Here is a 20,183-nt window from a genome sequence, read left to right as displayed (position 1 = left end):
GCAGCTCCTCGTACCGCAAGGCACAGCACTGTCCTCTCTCAAGTTTTTTACAGACAAGCTCCCTTGGATAGCCTTTCCGGTTAGAAGCAACTGTGTCCACTCTAAACAATTCCTTGAACAATTGCACACCAGTGTAGAAGTTATCTACATACAAATGGTGACCTTTATTGAACAGTCGTCTACCAAGATCCCACACAATTTTCTCAGTAACTCCAAAAGTGGGAGGACAACCAGGGGGGTCAATATTGGAATCCCTACCAGTGTACACACGGAAACTATACACATATCCTGTCCTACTTTCAGACAGCATATACAATTTAATTCCATATCGTGCCCTTTTGCTAGGAATGTACTGCCTAAAAACCAAACGACCCTTGAAGAGGACCAAAGACTCGTCCACACTTAACTCTTTGCCTGGAACATAGACCTCCGAAAACCGATCTACAAAATGATCAAGGACAGGCCTAATCTTAAAAAGACGGTCAGAATCTGGGTGATCTTGTGGCTAGGCTAATGCATTGTCAACAAAATGCAGCATCCTAAGAAGAAGCAAATACCGATTACGACTCATGGTCGCTGGAAATATAGCTGTTGCCATCAAGGGACTAGTAGACCAATAAGAAGCCAGTGACGGCTTCCTTATCAACCCCATCAAAAAAGTAAAACCCAAAAACTTTTTTAACTCCTCCAAATTTGTGGGAATCCACTGGGCAGCTCTAGAGTGTGGCCTAAGTCTAGCAGCGTTGTCCCTCAAATGCTGCTCCGCATACAAATTAGTCTGCTCAACAATCTCTTCCAAAAACATATCATCCATGAATAACTCAAAGAAATTGATAGGCATAAAGTTCTCTGTATTGGCGTTACACCCCGGGAGACCAGTAAAGGCAGGCAACTCTGGCTGCTCCATGTTTGGGGCAACCCAGACATCAGGTCTTATAACGGGAAACCTTTCGGCCCCAGGTTGCTGCACTATTGGCACATCAATGTCCTCCTCTAAAATAGGCCCTTCATCTGCACTGAGTGTGGCTTCATCATCAGAATCTCTGACTTCCTCCTCTGCCTCAGATGCAGAGTCCGTCTCATAGTCATGATCAGACTGTGACTCAAAAAGCATAACAACCACCTGCTGAGCGGTCATCCTGCGGCTAGCCATGATCTCTCCTGCTAAAATTAACTGGACAAATTCACCACCAACAACCAGCACTGTGTAAGACAAGTAACAAAGTGTAGCTTTGTTAGTAAGAGTTATAAACTCAAAAACGATACCGCTCACTTGCCTGAAAAAGCTTGATTCACCAGCAACTACACAGCAATCACCAATGATATCCCACTAAAAATAAAGAAAGAAAAGCAAATTAGAAATAAGACAAAACAAATATCATTGTGCACAAACCTAAGGACAATTTCACACACAATCCTGCATTTAGTACACCCCCTACAAACATGTCATTCATGCATGGCAACAATACTCCTTTGGAGTAAATTGTTTTTACTTACCTAAAACATGCAACTGTGCAAACTGCAGGTCAACCACCGCCAAAACCGCAAGGAGCCACAGCAAATAAAGCAAAAGCTTTGAACTAGAACAAAAAGGAGGAAAACATTTTTTATCACAAATGCAAAGTCTTCTTCAGTTGGCAAACACCCCACCATCAAACATTTAGAAATTGGTGCCAAAGTGGATTCTGCCATAGGGGCAGATGGACCTACTAAAAAAATAGGCCTGTCTGCCCCAAGGAAGCCAGAAAATACCTTTAGTAGTGTGTCCCCATGGAGAGCGACCCTTGCCAAAGGGGACAGCCCTCAAACAAACAAAAAAACAAAAAAACACACACAACACTATCCCTGGTGCCTAAGTGGCTTCTGCCCCCCTTGAGGGCAGGTGGGCCTAAGAAAATAGGCCCATCTGCCCCCAGGGGGTGTAGAAATGGCCAACAGGTCAATGCCCCCCTTGGGGGGCGCCCCGTGACCAAGGGGACGCCCCCCACAAAAATAAACAAATAAAAAAAAATCCCTGGCATTCTAGTGGTTTCTGCCCCCCTTGGGGGCAGACCAGCCTAAAAATAATAGGCTGATCTGTCTCCAAGGGGTGCATAAATGGCCTGGGTACATGTGCCCCCAAAGTGGGGGGGCGACCCTTGCCCAAGGCCCCCCCCATCCACTAACACACACACACACACACACTATCCCTGGTGTCTAAGTGGCTTCTGCCCCCCTTGGGGGCAGGTGGGCCTAACAAAATAGGCCCATCTGCCCCCAGGGGATGTAGAAATGGCCAACAGGTCAATGCCCCCCTTGGGGGGGCGCCCCGTGACCAAGGGGACGCCCCCCCACAAAAATAAACAAATAAAAAAAAATCCCTGGCGTTCTAGTGGTTTCTGCCCCCCTTGGGGGCAGACCAGCCTAAAAATAATAGGCTGATCTGTCTCCAAGGTGGGGGGCGACCCTTGCCCAAGGCCCCCCCCCATCCACTAACACACACACACACACACTATCCCTGGTGTCTAAGTGGCTTCTGCCCTCCTTGGGGCAGGTGTGCCTAACAAAATAGGCCCATCTGCCCCCAGGGGGTGTAGAAATGGCCAACAGGTCAATGCCCCCCTTGGGGGGGCGCCCCATGACCAAGGGGACGCCCCCCACAAAAAAAAAACCCTGGTGTTCTAGTGGTTTCTGCCCCCCTTGGGGGCAGACCAGCCAAAAAATAATAGGCTGATTTGTCTCCAAGGGGTGCAGAAATGGCCTGGGTACATGTGCCCCCAAAGTGGGGGGCGACCCTTGCCCAAGGCCCCCCCCATCCACTAACACACGCACACACACACTATCCCTGGTGTCTAAGTGGCTTCTGCCCCCCTTGGGGGCAGGTGGGCCTAACAAAATAGGCCCATCTGCCCCCAGGGGGTGTAGAAATGGCCAGCAGGTCAATGCCCCCCTTGGGGGGGCACCCCGTGACCAAGGGGACGCCCCCCCCCCCAAAAAAAACAATAAAAAAAAAAACCCTGGCGTTCTAGTGGTTTCTGCCCACCTTGGGGGCAGACCAGCCAAAAAATAATAGGCTGATCTGTCTCCAAGGGGTGCAGAAATGGCCTGGGTACATGTGCCCCCAAAGTGGGGGGCGACCCTTGCCCAAGGCCCCTCCCTCCATCCACTGACACACACACACACACACTATCCCTAGTGTCTAAGTGGCTTCTGCCCCCCTTGGGGGCAGGTGGGCCTACAAAAATAGGCCCATCTGCCCCCAGGGGGGGCAGAAATGGCCAACAGGTAAATGCCCCCCTTGGGGGGGGTGCCCCGTGCCCAAGGGGACGCCCCCCCCAAAAATAAACACATAAAAAAAAATCCCTGGCGTTCTAGTGGTTTCTGCCCCCCATGTGGCAGATCAGCCTAAAAATAATAGGCTGATCTGCCCTCAAGGGGGGCAGAAAATGGCCCTAAAAGATATGCCCCCCAAAGGGGAGCGACCCTTGCCCAAGGGGGCGCCCCCCCATCCACTACACACACAATCCCTGGTGCCTAAGTGGCTTCTGCCACCCTTGGGGGCAGATGGACCTAAAAAAAATAATAGGCTGATCTGCCCCCAAGGGGGGCAGAAAAGGCCAACAGTTCTCTGCCCCCTTGGGGGGGCGCCCCTTGTCCAAGGGGGCACCCCCCCCACATAAATACACATAAAAATAAAAAACACTGGTGATCTAGTGTTTTCTGCACCCCTTGGGGGCAGATCTGGCTAAAAAGTAGCCAATCTGGCCTTAAGGGGGACAGAAATGGCCCTAAAAGACATGCCCCCCAACGGGGAGCGACCCTTGCCCAAGGGGGCGCCCCCCCATCCACTACACACACAATCCCTGGTGCCTAAGTGGCTTCTGCCCCCCTTGGGGGCAGATGGACCTAAAAAAAATAGGCTGATCTGCCCCCAAGGGGGGCAGAAAAGGCCAACAGTTCCCTGCCCCCTGGGGGGGGGGCGCCCCTTGCCCATGGGGGCACCCCCCCACACATAAATGCACATAAAAGTATAAATCCCTGGTGATCTAGTGTTTTCTGCCCCCCTTGGGGGCAGATCTGGCTAAAAAGTAGCCAATCTGCCCCCAAGGGGGGCAGAAATGTCCATAACTAATTGCCCCCCAAAGGGGAGCGACCCTTGCCCAAGGGGCCGCTCCCCGCCAACAAGAAACAGGAAAGTAAACAAAAAAAAGAAATCCCTGTTGTCTAGTGGGCATTCCTGCTGCCCGATCGCAATGCGATCGGGCAGCAGGAATGCTCAAAGAGACACCGGGGGAAAGGAAAAGCCTTTCCTTTCCCCCGGTGCCTCTTTAGACCAAACCCCCCACCCACCGGGAAGAGGAACTCACCTCTTCACTCCACGCGGCACAGGAAGCAAATGGCTTCCTGTGCGGCGATATCCCCATAATGAAGTCATTATTGGGGGGGGGGGTCGGGGTGGAAGGGGAAGGGCTTCCCCTTCCATCCCTGACTTTGGGGGGGTGGGGGGAAGCACACAGAGGGAGCGAGAGCGCTCCCTCTGGGCTGTGTGCCGAGGACGTAGTGGTTACGTCCTCGGCACAGCAGCACTGTGCCGCAGGACGTAACCACTACGTCCGCGGCACAGAAGGGGTTAAGGAAAACGGGCTACACTTTGAAAAAAAAAATCTGCTTTATTTAAAAGCAGTCACTGACATGGTGGTCTGCTGTCTCCAGCAGGCCACCATCCCCGTGAGTGCCCAGACTCGCTATGGGGTCGCAAATTGCGACCCACCTCATTAATATTAATGAGGTGGGTCTTTGCGACCCCATAGCGAGTCGCAGAAGGTGTCTGAGACACCTTTCTGCATTTGGTTTTGCGAGTTGCAATTTGCGAGTCGCTATGACTGGCAAATTGCAAGGCGCAAAACCATACTTACCTACATCTGGCCCTAAGCTCTCTACGCAATCGCAGAAAGAGAACTGATAGCTGAATGATAATGAATTGTTTTATCGGACTTTCAACTTCACTATACTTTCTGTAGCTCTGCATAAGCCTTTCATATTATGCATGCACTGATTCTTTTGGCTCCTGAGTAGCTCTCATAATTTTCATCCAATTCACCTCTTTCGCTATAACTTTCTGTTTCAAAGCAGCTGGACCATTTTGAGGAGGAAGTTTCTGAAACTCCTCTGTTGCCCACATTACAGCTGCTGTGTATTCAGCCCCCAACGTTTTCCTAACAATATATTTTTGTAACTATACGTTATTTGTTTTGTATATTTGGGACAATAATTTCAAACAACATATTTAAATCTACTCAAGACACCCTCAAAATCATCACTAATCTCTCCCTAAAGTTAGTCACTGTGTGAGCCAAGCTGAGCACAACAGGTGGTGCAAATTTCACCAATCGGGCTGGAATGGTCTAACGTGCATCGCCAGTATTCCACACTATTGCCATTGGCTCTGAGGAAGTGGTAGGAGGTGCCCCTTCCGAAGTCAGAGCTGAAGCTGAAACAGACTCGCTAAGCTTCGGTGCATGAAGTAGGCGTGCCAAGACCACAGTAAATGCCACTGGAGGAACAGAGTGCTAAGTCTTGGCATCCTCTGCCACAACAGGGTAGGAAGCACACCCTTTCCAACAAGTAATCCCCCATCAGAACCGGGAATGACACATCTGTGTCAAGTTGCTCAAGTTCAGCATGGTTTTTTCTATTGCCATTCTGGCTAACAGGACACTCAGCGGAGCTCTGCGCTGGCTTTAGCCTCATTGACCATCTTGATGTGGAACATCTTGTTTAATGCTTATGATGTTGTTTTGTTTAGAACTTTGTCAATAAAGACACATTGGAATCCATCCCAATCTGCTCAATCCAGGAGAAAGTAATAGACACTTTCTTGCTTTCTCTTCTGCTCCCGAATTCCCCTAAATACTCACATGTGCATAGATTCTATTGCTGATACTAATCAGAAGACATTCAAATAAAGATGGTTCTCAGTCTGTGGGTCCATTTATTTTTCTCTACTGATTCACATGACAGACAGGTATTAAGTCCTGATAGAAGCCTCACTGCAGTGGTGGCTTGTGAGCCATGAAAGTGGTGCGTAATACTTGCCATCGGTTCACCTCAATGTTTTCAAAAATTGTCTTGGATGCTCTCACACATAAATGCACTCATACACTCACTGGTCCTTACTCACAAACACACTGGCACACACTCACACTTTCACAATCACTGACCCTCACACAACTACTGGTATACAGGGCCTCTGATTTGAACTGCAGGTGTAAAGATGCTCTGCTTTAATAGTGCAGCAGGTGGAGTTGCACAAGGGCCTCTGTGTTCTGCTACGACGTCACCTATTACACCATTGATAAAGACATCCTTGACTCACTCCCACTCCCTTTCAAATTTCACCCTCACTCACTCACACTGCTTTACTCACTCCTTAATTTTCCTCTGTTCATTCTCATTGATTCTCACGCTTTCATTCTCATTGATACTCTCAAACACATTAAACACACACACACTCACTCAATTTTATTTTTTCTCAACCACTTGCAAACCCACTTTCACTTAGACATACACAGAGAAACAACATGGGTTTTTTATTAATTACCTTCTTTTGTTTGCCGGCAGTTCAGAGGCGCCATGTCAGCAGTAAAGGAGAAATCTGGTGGTGGACATAGGAGCTAGCAACCATTGATTCTTAAAGAAAAGCTAGACAGAACAGCAGGGCCAGATTTCAGAGGAAGACCCACTGTAAGCCCTCTCCAAGCTTCTTGATAGGACTGGCAGAATAGTCCTATCAGAAGGTGGGACAGTTCTAGGGGTCCTGTCCCTGCTGCTCTATGTGGCTCCTCATTGGCCTCATGAATGCTGTAAGAAATTGGGTTCCTGGTTGAGGGGGATGAAACCCTACTCAAGCAGAAACCACAATCCTTGTCAGGGTGAAGTCACAAGCTAATCCCAAATTAACCTTTGATTAACCTTCTGGTAGCTTGGCACAGAGCAGGGAGGCTTAATTTAGAAGCCATATGTAACATATTTATGCTGCACTTCAAACAGTAGTAAAGTGAAAACACAACACAAGAAAAATCCCTCACTGATTTAGAAAAAATAGAGTGCATTTTAGTAAATAAGACAAGACCAAAACAACGAAAATTCAATCATTAGGACCAGAGATATGCGATTTTGAAGATTTCAGTGAAAATAGTGCCAAAAAGCACAAAGCACCAACTTCGGATATCTGGTGCTAGACCGGGACAAAGTCACAAGTTCAGGCCAACCTCTATGAAGCATGGGTCAGCTACAGGGTCCTCATTAGGCCCACTGAACAGCGTGCCTTCCACTGTTCCCTCTAATGCTTTTCCTCTGTGTGCGTCAGCAATATTTTTGTAGTACTTTTTTCTTGGCAGTCTGCAGGACCAATAACCATAATGATCCAGTTAGCGTGCATGAACTATTACATCTGAGGGATGGTGGGAGAGCTGGTTAATACAGGTAGCAGGCTGAAGAGGCCTGTTGAAAATGAATTATCTAAAAACAGCGAACGAGAAGCAGGGATGTCCACGTTTGCTTCTAACAGAGATCCAGTTCTACAATTTGGACCCTTAAATGGCTCCTGTGAAAGCCCAAGTTGCTTTTTGGAAAGTGGAAAAATTTGTCTTTTTTGCCTGATGCAAAAAGGGCAATCCTCAGAAAATCATATTTCAGACTCCTGCCTGGACGGTGCAAAAAACAGATGCTGAGTGGGAGTTGTAGTCACCTAACAGTGGAGATGGTTCGCTTCTCAAAATGTAAAGATACTTTTTAGTCCTGGCTGCAACCCAAGCCGTCCCCATCCAATTGGGGAGGAAGGAGAGATGACAGCAGAATAAAGATTTCCAATGGTCTCAACACTTCTGAATTTTTGACTGGGGGCTATTAAGCTCACCTAGATTTATTAGAGTGCACCCACCCATGATCTCTCATGCCAGTAAAAATGAAAATGGTCACTAACGCATGGTACTGAGAGCAAGCCTACTCGGTCGAATTCCATATTATTACCAGATGGTCTTCTACCTCATAGATATGTTACAATGAGACTGTATAGGGGAAACAACACTACTAATGGTCACAAGACCACTACAATGTTCCACTACAATGTTACAAGACCACTACAATTTTCCTTCGTGTCCGCCTCCTGCCCGGAGAGCTGGAAACACGCCGAGCTCAACGCCTTCCTCAAAAAACCCATGGTGGACCCAAAGGACCTCAAGAACTTCCAGACTATCTCCCTGCTCCGCTTCCCAGCAAAAGTCATCGAGAAGGCCGTCAACAGACAAGTAACCCGCTTCCTAGAGGAGAACTGCACACTAGACCCTTCCCAATCTGGATTCCGGAGCAACCACAGCACCGAAACCGCCCCATCGCCGCCACCGATGACATCAGAACCATACTGGACAGTGGCAAAACCGCTGCCCTCATCCTCCAAACCTCTCGGCTGCGTTCAACACCATCGCCACCACACCCTATGCTCACGCCTCAACAATGCTGGAATCCACGACAGAGCCCTGGACTGAGTCACCTCCTTTCTCACCGGCAGAACCCAGAGAGTCCGCCTCCCCCATTCCGCTCGGAGGCCACCGAAATCTTCTGCAGCGTACCCCAGGGTTTGTCCCTCAGCCCGACCCTCTTCATTGTCTACATGGCCCCGGTCTCTAACATCGCGTGATCCCACAACCTCAACATCATCTCATATGCCGATGACACCCAGCGGATCCTCTCCCTCACCAAGGACTCCTCCAAGACCTACCTCCACAAAGGAATGAAGGCCATCGCCGAATGGATGAAGAGCAGCTGCCTCAAACTCAATTCGGACAAGATGGAAGTCCTTATCTTCAGCTCCACCCCCTCCGCATGGGATGACTCTTGGTGGCCTGCCACTCTCGGAAAAGCTCCGACTCCCACTGATATGTACTACACAGATATAAAGTCAGAACATTTAAATAAATACACGGAGGAAAAACAATGTAAGGCTCTCCGATATCCCTCCTTTAAAGCAGAGCACACAATTTGAAGAAAAGTGTGCCTGGATACCAGTGGGGTCACACAAGAGCTTTCATCTTAATATTGCCGACGACCTTGATCTGTACAAGTATTAATGGGTAACATCCCCAGTACTGTATCAAGGAAGATACGCTTGACCAAATAGTAAACAATCGTTGGCAAAGACAATCGATCTGGAACTGGCTGTCAGCCTTTTGGCTTTGTTAATGCTGGTTTTGTTTTGTTACTACTTTATTGTTGGGAGAGTTGCAGGGCCCTTGCTAATATAGAAGAATTGCCTAGAAGCTAAAATATTTTTGGTCTAAAAAAAAAAGCACACATTGCCTTAATAGTCTCGATCTCTGAAAGTAACTATAATTTGTGTGGATGTGCTCCTTGTAAAGCAGAATGGCATAAATGACGTTGAAATTAGCCAATGGCTGAACTGGGCTGACCATTGCCCATGCTCTAGGTCTAGTAGTGAGAAGAAAAATTTGAATGACACAACAGACCAACACATGGTGAGGGCTGGTGGTGATAGAGCGGTCCGTAGTAATAATTTACCCGTGTTTGGACGCTCTTTAGGCCGATGAATCTTTTGACTTAGTGGGAACTCTTTGTACTCTTAATCGATCAATCTCATCAAAATCAATAATCAATAACGAACATAAGCAACACCTTGAACAACATAGCACTTAACAATTAATCCAGAATACATTTTGGCGAACCTGACGTCTCAGCCAGGAATAACCACACCAGTTTGTTGCAAAGTTAGTGAATTTTATTTCCCTATATTAACAAAGCTAGCACAATATAAATGTGTCTCAACACCAAATGATAAACATATATGAACATTAATAGCTGTCCATAGCGTCGAAACAAGTGCAATCTATGAAGCATTTGAATCACGAGGCATTCGATAATGGCAATGCAAATCACTAATACGATAATCTGTAATGAACTAATGGCATACATTTAGTCAGCATAACAAGATCTCAAATTGCATCGTGCGACATATGGAATCCTCGTCTAACCTCAAATTAGCATCGGCATGTGGGACTTCATGCAAAAACAATTTAGCAACATTAATTTAGAAAAAACTCTTAACTAGGGATCTTACCAAAAATCAGCAGTTGGTTACCTAAAAGAAACACAATGCAATTTTACAATTTCTTTTCATATTTACCAATTACGATCAGCATACAAGGAAGTCTTCGTCTCACAGGTACCGTTTCTCGATCAGCATGGGTACCGTTTCTTGATCAGCATGGGACGGGGCAAAGGGGCAGGGGTGGACGGGGCAAATGCCTCACGGCGGCAAGGTAAAACTACTACTTCATGCAAAGGGATCAAAGTTAAAGTTAAAGTCTCTAGGGCAAGAATCAGTTAAAGTCTCTTTCTCTCGATTAGAGAAAGCATCAAAGTCTCTCAAAATGGCGTCGCAGCAAAGTGGGCCATAATAGCTACGAAGTCGAAATGGCGGGATGTCCAATAATGGCCTCTAATAGCACAATTGCTACCTTCTTCTCGTGCACCTGGTTTTTATAGACAACAGTTCAAGTCCTGTAGGGTCTCCATTGGAGGGTTCATAGGTTAGCTTCAAATTGACCAATCAAAAACGACAGTTCTCAAGCTTTTACTTAAGCATACATTATCCTTGGAGATGGGTACGCAAGTTGCAACATTGTCTCCCAATTAGCTCACTTTCAGAGCCTCCATTGTCCGCACCTGCAAGTCGACCTTGAATTAAAGAGAAAATATGCCAGGCTGGCACTAACTTTAAGATAAGCATGTGAACAGTTTCTGTGGAAAAGTACAGCTTCAAGCAAAAATACACGTTTATTAGCACAGTGGAAAAATACGAGCATCTAAACCGTGAGACCAGGCAACTAGGCCAAAGCCTCCGCTAAAGTCATGCTAAGCTAAAGCATTTCAAACAAGCAAATCATAACACACGTTTATGATTATGTCGGATTAGTGCAATTCTAATACACCACGTTATATAAAGCACGCATATAAATGATGGCAAACTACTCTGAGGGCACATTTTGTCCCCGTACAATCTTTATTAGTTCGGTTAAAGTCACACATGGTTATTTCACACTACGTTTAAGCGTTAATAAATCAAAACCTTCATTTTCTGCTTCATCAATCTCTCCTCTGATGACTACTTGTCATCACACAAATTAAGCCCACAAATTTTATTCCATTAAAATTCTGTCAGTTCCCTTTTCCTTTTAATTCCCCTAGTTTGCGCTTTGTATTCTTCTGCCATTCTTTTCATAATTTTCTCTTCTTTTCTTCTTTTAATTCTTTCCATAATCATTATTATTCCCCTTTTTATTCCCCAAATTCCAAATACACAAATTATTACTATTAATATTCCTTCTATTATTTTCAATAATATTCCATTCCAAATTCCCCCAATCCAATGTCCCACTGAAGCAAGTCCCTTTCCAACTTTCTCCCACACTCCTGGTTCTTTCAATTCCTTCAAATCTGCACTTTCTTTTGTTAGATTAGCAAGCATAGTTTTAATTTTCACACTATTATCGGGTATATAGGTACAGCAGTGTCTTGCACCAATCATTTTGCAAACGCCTCCATCCTTTGCTAAAAGAATGTCTAAAGCAAGCCTATTTTGAAGAGTCATAGCTCTTTCCGCTGCAAGTTCAGCATCTATCAGGATTATAGCACCTGAAAACTTTGTCAGCATGTTATCCACTATAGTAGACAACTTTCTTATTTTGATAGAATTCAACACAACTCCTAATGAAGGAATCATGGCTCCAAATATATCACCTACCACAGCAGCTGCGGTCTCTCTTTTCTGGATACGATGGGATCCAGATGTCTTTTGAATCATCGATACGTCATCCAGTTGATAAACCTTTGGGAACACTATACCCAAATAACATCTCCCCCACCATCCCTTTGGAAGACGATAATAGGCATTATGCCCACAAATGTAATATACACCTGGAATGACAGGGTCAAGTCCGTTCATCATGAATGTCCATTTGGCCTTAAAAATAAACGTATGTTTGCATTCACTCGCTCCTACAAAAATATTGTCATAATAAGATTCTCCTCAATATATACAAAATTTTCCTACATGCCAAGCATCTAAAGCTATTTTCCCTTGTGTCTTTATAGCAGCAAAATCATAATTATCTACTGAAGTCCTCTTATGCAGCTCTTTTTCTAATTTCGCCTTCATTTGTGCCCTTCTATCATTTGTGCGATCTAAAAAGCTTATTTCTACAGCAGAGACTGAGCAAGTAAGGTTCTCCCTATGAGCATGAGCCGTTTCAAAAGGTTGCATTGGCTCGAAAAATTCCCTCATTATTTTAGCATCCCAATCTTTAGCAATCTGGCTTAGCTGTGCTATTATAGGAACATAAGCAAAGGTAACATCATAATTCGAGTAAAAATACTGTATGTTAGTTTGACCATAAAACCTAGACATTACTATACTACACGTAATCCCATATGTAAGAGGCATGTGGTGATAAGTCACCCCTTCCTTTACTGATGTCGGTATCTGTGTACACACATAACAATCCTTCGCATCCATAGTCTCAACATACTCTGTTAGTAAGCGATAGAAAACGTTATACGAAAGCTCTTTCTTATCGTGCAAGAGCCTCTCATCCAATGCTAGTCTTTTCAATGGTGTTAGTTCAGTGACAGTAACAGGAGCAACAGTAGAAGCCTCGATATTCTCACTTTCACCCTTTCCATGCATTCCAAACACAATTGCCATTATTATTATTACACATGTAATTACCAATCCTATACACACATATTTACAATATTTCTTTCTATTATTTTGCGTAGCGTACCTAGTCATGATCTGTATAGAATCAGAGAGCTAGAAGCACTTATAAATGAAACTATTTTAGCAATTCAGTTACAAAGCTGAGCGAGCGCAATGTTCACACCGTCTTCTTCAAAAGGCCAGTCACTTATCGGTTAGCAGCATTCGTCTCAATTCGGCAATAACACAGTCTTTATCAGTTTAGCAAGTCTCATCCAGTTTAGCAATGTCTCAGCTGGTTGTTTCTTTCACGTTAGATTGTAGCAAGCAATATCATTTACTATTCTTTCAATCGACAGAGTCTATGAAACTTTTCTTTTCTATTGGTATCTCTTCTTCTTCTTCGTTCTCGATGCTTAGAGATACAAACTCGTCAGTCCAATCGTCATTGACTGCATATGCCCATTCAGGACCGGAATACCTTCTGTTCGGTATCCTTTTCCTTTTCAATTTTGCTTCTCTTTTCGACTCTGCCTCGCTGGCACTTTCCTCTTTTGTCAAGTCTTTTTCCTCACTTGACGATTGTTCCACAACAGTCACTTCTTTTCTTTTCTCTTTCACTTTTGGCCTTCCTCCTTCGTTCAAACTTTCTTTACCCTTTTCTTTTATTGGTGAGATACTTAGTCTTCTCTTTGCACCATGTCCATTTGATGGACCTGCGATCTTTTCTGTGGAATCTTGAACCTTTTCGTTCTGTTCTGCTTCGTTCCCTCCTTCTGGGGAATCAATCACGTTCTCTTTTTCTTTTTCTGTATCGTCTGCTTCTGGGAAAGCCCTCCTCTGATCAGGCTCTCCTGCTTTCTCACCTTTTTCGAGCCCTTCGTCACCGTTACTTTCTTCAGGCTCTTTATCACTTTCAGCTGCTTCAGGCTCCTTGTCACCTTCAGCTGCTTCAGGCTTTTTGCTACCCTCAGCTGCTTCAGGTTCTTTGTCACCTTCAGCTGCTTCGTCGCTGTCTGAACTTTCTCCTTGGTTTCCCCCAAGCGAGTTGGTGTCTTCGTCGTCAGAGAATATCTCCTTCTCTCCCGTTTCAGCCTGCTCGCTTTCAGTTCGGTTCTGTTCTTTCTCAGCACTCAGCACTGCTTTATCAGGCACTGGTAGTTTCAGCGCTTCAACTTCCTCATCTGTGGGACACAACACCTTCTTTGTGTGACTGGCGTGAATCCAGTTGGGAACCCCCGCACACTTCACAGCGGTAGTTGTCGTCAGGATCACTTGGAAAGGGCCTTTCCAACGGGGTTCCAGACACGACTTTCTCACGTGCTTCTTTACCACGACCCAGTCACCTGCTTTCAGTGCGTGTCCTGGACCTTGTATCGGTGGCAAGGTGGTCGCTTCCACCTGGTGAGAGAAAGAGCGAACCACGTCAGCCAGTCCTTTGCAGTAGTCTAACACCATATCATCTGTAATATTCAAAAGCATGTTTGCGGGAACTGCAGGAAGTCTCATAGCCCTGCCCATGAGAATTTCATGCGGAGACAATCCAGTCTTTCTATCAGGAGTGTTTCTCATTGACATTAGCACTAAGGGCAATGCGTCAGGCCATTTCAAATTTGTCGAGGCACATATTTTCGTCATTCTCGATTTCAGCGTACCATTCATCTGCTCCACCAGTCCTGAGGCTTCAGGGCGATAGCTACAGTGCAGCTTTTGCTCAATGTTCAGCGCTTCGCAAAGTAACTTCATCACCTCGTTATTGAAGTGACTTCCCCTATCTGATTCTAAAGAGATCGGGAATCCGAAACGTGGTATCAACTCCCTCAACAATAGCTTGGCAACTGTAAGGCTGTCGTTTCTATGTGTAGGGTATGCCTCAATCCAGTGACTAAAAATGCACACAATCACCAACACATATTTCAGACCCCCATGCACAGGCATCTCAATGAAATCCATCTGCATTCGACTAAAAGGCCCGCTTGCCCTACCAATGTGACTCGCGTTCACAACTGTTCCCTTTCCTGGGTTCATCTGCTGGCAAGTGACACATCGATGGCAAACTGCTTCTGCAGCTTGACGAAATCTGGGGTTAAACCAATCAGTTTTGAACAATCTTATCATGGCATCTCTCCCTAGGTGAGCCTGCCCATGATAGAACCGCGCAAGCTGTGATAAGAGGCTATTTGGCAAAACAAATTTTCCCTCATGTGAAACCCATAACTCGTCTTGTCTCTTTATACATTGTGATTTAATCCAGGAATCTCTTTCATCCTCCCTGACATTATTTTGTAATGCTTTTAGTTCATCTATTGTATCTACAACCTTCAAGGCAAATGCTTCAGCTGGTTCAAGTTCTGGCTCATTTATCGTATTCCAATCGTCCCTTAGTAATATACAGTTCAAGGCACAAAATCTTGCGACTTGATCCGCATATGCATTTCCCAGAGACACATAGTCCTGTCCTTTCGTGTGAGCACTACACTTTACCACTTCAACTTCAGCTGGTACTTGAATGGCGTGTAACAATTCCCTTATCCTCTCCCCGTTCTTCACTGGGGATCCTGAAGAAGTTAGGAACCCTCTCTGTGACCATAGTTGTCCAAAGTCATGCACAATCCCAAACCCGTATTTACTATCTGTATAAATGGTGACTTTCATCAATGCAGACAGTTGACATGCTCTGGTAAGGGCTACAAGTTCTGCTACTTGTGCAGAATAGACTCCTTGAAGCCATCCCGCTTCCAAGACCCCTGTTACAGTACATACAGCGTATCCTGCTTTCAAAATCCCCATCCCGTCTCTTAGACATGAACCATCAACAAAAAGAATGTGGTCATTTTCATCAAGTTTAGTATCCTTGATGTCCGGTCGAGGTTTTGTGCAAAATTCAGTCACCTGAAGGCAGTCATGCTCGACGTCTTCAGCGTTCTCAATTTCAGCATTTTCTCCAGGAAGCAATGTTGCTGGATTCAACGTAATGCATCTTTTCAGCTGCACATTCGGTGAGCCCAAAATTATCGTTTCATACCTTGTGAGTCTTGCTCCAGTCATGTGTTGCGTTCGGGAGCGGGTCAAAAGTATTTCAACTGAGTGAGGGACCATGACTTTTACTGGGTGTCCCATCACTATTCCTTCACTCTGAGTGAGGCTGATACCAACTGCTGCTACGGCGCGCAAACACCCTGGGAGTGCTGCTGCGACCGGATCCAAAGTAGCTGAAAAATACGCTACTGGTCTGTTTACGCCACCATGGGCTTGAGTCAAGACAGACAAAGAACATGCATCTCGTTCATGACAAAACAATGTGAAAGGCTTTGTGTAATCAGGCATACCTAAAGCTGGAGCCCTGCACATGCATTCTTTTAATTCAACAAAAGCATCCATCTCATCTCCTTTCAGTTCAATTTGATCCAAGGCATCCTTCTGGGTCAGTTTCAGTAGGGGCTTTGCTAGAGTCGAGAAGTTGGGAATCCACTGGCGACAATAACCCACCATTCCCAAAAACTTCCTCACCTCCTTCCTTGTCTTTGGTGGACTCATCTGAAGTACGCTTGTAATTCTTTCTTTCATTATTCTCCGTGACCCTTTCTCCATTTGGTGACCCAAGTATTTCACTTTCTTCTGACAGAACTGTAATTTGGAAGGGGACACCTTATGTCCATTCCTTCCCAAATGATTCAAAAGAGCAATGGTATCGGCTGTGCAGCCACTTTCTGTCTTTGATGCAACCAGTAAGTCATCAATGTACTGTACTAGGGTTGACTCGAATGGCAATTCTAATGCTTCCAAATCTTTCTTTAAGATCTGATTGAATATTGACGGTGCCTCAGAAAACCCTTGAGGAATTCGACACCAACTGTACACTCTGTCTAGGAATTTGAAACAAAAGAGGAATTGGCTGTCCTCATGAAGAGGCACAGAAAAGAATGCTTGTGACAAATCGATGACTGAGAACCATTCAGCATCGCAAGGAATTTGAAACATTATCACAGCTGGATTCGGTACGACAGGGCAGCACTTGACTATGATGTCATTTATTTTCCTCAGATCCTGCACGAGTCGGACCTTTCCACTCGGCTTTATTAGTCCCATTATTGGTGAATTACATGGACTGCTTAACACTTCTTTCAGTACCCCCTGTTTCACAAATTCGTCAATGAGTTGAGCAACTTTCATGAGGGTATCTTGTGGCATGTGGTATTGTGGGGTCTGGGGAAATATTGCATTGGGCTTTACAGCCACTTTCACTGGTTCCACTCCTTTCATCAATCCCACCTCTTTCCCTGTCATGTCCCACACTTCCTTTCCGACTGTCTCCCGTAATTCAGCTGGGATATCTTCTTCAGTTATCATCGGGAAGAGACAAATCAGAGGATACTCTTCATCCACAGTTTCCATCTCATCCCCCTCTACACTGTCTTCTTCTTCCCCATCACTGCTCGTCTGTATTGTTATTCCTTCGTTCGAACACATTATCGAGCAACCCAATTTGCACAATAGGTCTCTCCCTAACAGTGCTATCGGGCTTGAGTCACATACCACAAACTGATGTACCCCTTGATAGTTACCGATGCTAACTGGTACCGGATCTGTAATTGGGTTCGTCAAATGTCTGTTTGCTACTCCCACCACTTGAACTGTCCTCCCTGAGAGTGGCAAATTTGGTACTTCACTGCTCTTAACTGTTGAACGTGTGGCTCCCGTGTCAACCAAGAATGAAACACGATGACCCATTACTCTTCCCTCTACGTACGGACCCCTTTGATCAACTTCCAAGGATGCCGCAAGCACACAATCTCCTTCTTCTCCTGAACTTTCACTCTCCCATACGTTGTTTATTCCACTCTCACTGTGTAATGGGAACTGTTGTACGGTGCTATTTGTACTCATTACCTGACCCGATACCTGTGGAGGAACCATCACTTGCTGCTGACTCATTGGTGCCAAGGGTATTTGCATTTGCTGATTAGGTACCATAGGTAACTGCTGTTGCATTGGCTGCATTTGCGTCATCTGCATACGAGGCATCTGCATCTGCTGCGGCTGCATAGGTTGTAATCCCTGCAATTGATTTACGGTCTGAAAATTTGGGCTTGGACCTCTCAGTTTTGGTCCCCTCATTGTCTGAAATGCATTGACATCATTGTTTTGCTGACCAACACCTGCACCTGCACCTGCACCTTCCTGCACCACCATCGGGCACTCGCGTTTCCAATGACCTACGATTCCGCACACGTGACACGGCATCACCTTCTTCATTGCCTGCACACCCGTCACAACAGTGTTCAAATCCGGACCATTATTCACAAAACCTCCTCTACCTCTGCCTCTGGCCTGTGGCTGAAACGCCATGTTTCCCTGCAACTGCGGTTGTGGTACCTGCTGTTGGAACCCTTGCATCCCTTGCAAACCTTGCAGACCTTGCAAACCTGTTTGAGCTGCCTTAAGCTGCATCATCATCACCTTCTCTTTCAACCTTTTCTGTTTCACTTCAATTTCGTCGCTACAGTATTTCGCATAAGTCAAGACTTCGTCAATCGGTTTAGACTGCCAACAAATCAAATGTGACTTTATCATTTGACTTATTTCTGGTTTCAGCCCTTCCACAAATCTGAACACGAAATGGAGCATGTCCTTTGCCTCAATTGTTTCCGTGCCACTGTAATTCTTGAACGCCTTCAACAACCTCTCATAGTAACTATGAATCGATTCTTTGGCCTCTTGGGCAGTTCGATCAATCTTCTGCCAATCCACATTCTTCGCTGGTACCTTAGTCTTCAAATGCTCAATCACCTTATAGTACAAGCTCATCACCAAAGGTGATGGTGCACCTGTCTCCCTGTCTCTCTCTGGTTCACTTGTCGGCCAACCTACAGCTCTTTTGCAATCCTCCCACAAATCTGCCGGAACCACAATCTCAAAGAGAGTGTTCAGGTCTTCCCAAAGACATTTTGCAAGCTTCACAAACCTATCAGTCTGTTGGTACCATTCAATTGGTTTCTCTCTCAGTTTGGGAAAATCGTCCGTAAAAGACTGAATGTCGCTTCTGTGCCATGGTACATGTACTAATTTTCCCCCTGCTGTCTCCCTCATTGGTAACATAGTTACTGTATCACTACTCTGCGGTCTTTTCTCATTGTGCTCTGTAGCACTGTCCCTCCTCTTTTCCTTCCTCTTTACCCACCTGCTTTCCCATTTGTCTAAGCACCTCCACACTTGTGCACTCTGCAGCAATTCTTTAAGGTGGGTCTTCATGCCTGCTGACCTCATGTGTTCAAAATCTGTGGTCCCAAAATCTAACCTGTAGCTCCTGCTCAAGTGTTTCATCTTGTCTATGTCAACCCCGTTTCTGTCAGCTGCTTCCTGCAAGCTCTTATGTATCTTGTTCACTTCCTTCGTAATCCTGGGACATAGATACCTCAGCTCTTCTTCCGTGTAGGACTCTAACCTGTTCACACCCATAGTCCCTTCCACCAATTCTTGTGCTTCCATGTTCAACCTGACCCTATTCATATAGTCTTCTCCTTTCCCACTAGCTGAATTTTGTGTGGAGTTTAGACTGTTGAACCACTGTGTCAGCTGTTGCGCATTCACCCCCATCATGGTAGCGTTCACATCGACTGCCATCGATGGTTGCGGCAACTTTTCAGTGTTCGATGTGAGAGGTATTATCAGTGGGGGGCTCGACCTCACCAGTGTCGACTGAGCACATATGGGACTAAACTCCATCAAGGACCCAGACCCATTTGGCTGAGTCGCTATCGGAGTTATCCCCGGAGTGTTTTCTATGCACCTCCTTTCGGTCCCATTTTGCAGCATTGATCCCTGACCGCTCGGACCCAAGTTAGGCTGACTATACAGAGGTACCGGTGGACCTACAGTAATGGGTAGTGATATCGTGTCTGGGTTCTGTCCATTCCCCATGTTCTGAGGCATGTTCATTCCCACACCATGGGTCATCATTGCCGGCATGCCCATCTGACTCCCCGTCATCTGAGCATGTACGTTTCCTCCCTGCATCTGCTTCTGGGGCAGCATAAACTGAGTTGATTCAGCTTGTGCCATTGTTGGGTTGTAACCATTCTGTACTCCCCTTACGGTTTGTTCTAGAATCATTCCTGCACTGTTATCACTGTTGTAGTACCCTGGCATCTGCGGCTGATAATTTTCTGATGGTTTCAACACGGGCACATCTGGATATATTCTCCTAACCTGTGGTATCTGTGGGGTGAACAGCAGACTCGGGTCCTTTGATCCCGATGATGCTCCTGAACTCTGGGTTTCACTGTTCTGTACCGATGCCGGAGGGGCAGAACTGGTACTTGGACCTTGTCCATTCTCTGCATAAGGCGGTGGACGGTCGTTCAGCAATTGCATTATCAACTCCTCATCCTCTAACTCCTCTTCTCTTCTCAACTTTTCCTCTTCCTCTCTA

The 20,183-nt window shown here is 45.8% G+C and overlaps 1 protein-coding gene across 1 annotated transcript in view; it reads left to right on the top strand.

The window, feature by feature from the left end:
- The window catches only part of ANO7 (anoctamin 7), a 2,026,240-nt gene that overhangs the window by 954,645 nt on the left and 1,051,412 nt on the right, over positions 1-20,183 (top strand). The gene's annotated exons all lie outside the window — the stretch shown is intronic.

This window comes from Pleurodeles waltl, chromosome 11, assembly GCF_031143425.1.
Source record: "Pleurodeles waltl isolate 20211129_DDA chromosome 11, aPleWal1.hap1.20221129, whole genome shotgun sequence".
Classification (NCBI taxonomy): domain Eukaryota; kingdom Metazoa; phylum Chordata; class Amphibia; order Caudata; family Salamandridae; genus Pleurodeles; species Pleurodeles waltl.
Note: the sequence above shows the minus strand (reverse complement) of the source record. Positions and strands in the feature narration are given on the sequence as shown.